This window comes from Aplysia californica, unplaced genomic scaffold, assembly GCF_000002075.1.
Source record: "Aplysia californica isolate F4 #8 unplaced genomic scaffold, AplCal3.0 scaffold00240, whole genome shotgun sequence".
Lineage (NCBI taxonomy): Eukaryota > Metazoa > Mollusca > Gastropoda > Aplysiida > Aplysiidae > Aplysia > Aplysia californica.
Window position 1 is genome coordinate 512,027 of NW_004797510.1, and position 452 is coordinate 512,478.

Below are 452 nucleotides of genomic sequence, written 5' to 3' on the forward strand. Positions count from 1 at the left end.
GGGAAAGATCTACACCAAGCCTTCTGGGGCAATGGCGAAAAATCTCGGAGGGCCCCTGTGCAAGTTACGCACGTTAAAGATCCCTTGGGGGTCGAAAATCGATAAGAGTGGGCTTCGGCCGCCACCTAGGCAAAATTTAAAATTTCCTACCAACTGAAAATGTTTAATGTGTCCCACGCGCTCATATATGACCTTACGCAGTTGCGACAGCCGTAAAACACTCTCAAAAAGGGCGTATATCTGTATGGGATGGAACGCTATATAATGCAACTGACTTTAGTCTGAGACATCAGAGAGTTCCGTCGTTCCATCCCAGTCCAACCGGACAGCACTCAGGCGACGACTTAAAAAGAGAGAGAGAGAGAGAGAGAGAGAGAGAGAGGGAGAGAGAGAGAGAGAGAGAGAGAGAGAGAGAGAGAGAGAGAGAGAGAGAGAGAGAGACAAAGATATAT